Consider the following 601-nt stretch of genomic DNA (forward strand, 5'->3'; position numbering starts at 1 on the left):
AGACTGCAAGGAGATCCAACCAGTCCCTTCTAAAGGAGATCAGTCCTGGGTGTTCATTGGAAGGACTGATGCTAAAGCTGAAACTCCAATACTTCAGCGACGAGTTGACTCACTGGAAAAGACTCTGATGCTGGGAGGGATTGGGGGCAGGAGGAGAAGGGGACGACAGAGAATGAGATGGCTGGATGGCATCACCGACTTGATGGAGGTGAGTTTGAGTGAACTCCGGGAGTTGGTGATAGACAGGGAGGCCTGGCGTGCTGTGATTCATGGGATCACAAAAAGTCGGACATGACTGAGCGACTGAACTGACCTGAACTGAATGAAGGAAAACTTTGGTTAGGATATTCCATGATTAAGAGATCTCTGAGTGCACGATTGAAACATATGTCTCCTGAATGACCAGGAATTATACACTGCCCTGTGCCTGATGTCGCTCTGTGATATGGGGTAGGGCTTAGGAGCATTTAGCTCTCAAGGAAATATACCAGATGCTAGCAACAGACACTTAAGACTAGTTTAGAAAATACTGCTCTAAGTGTATCATTGCTGTTGTTTGGTCTGTCAGTTGTGTCTGACTCTTGTACGACCGCACGGAATG

This window comes from Moschus berezovskii, chromosome 16 (assembly GCF_049115385.1).
Source record: "Moschus berezovskii isolate FMDL1 chromosome 16, NW_MosBer_1.0, whole genome shotgun sequence".
Taxonomy (NCBI): Eukaryota; Metazoa; Chordata; class Mammalia; order Artiodactyla; family Moschidae; genus Moschus; species Moschus berezovskii.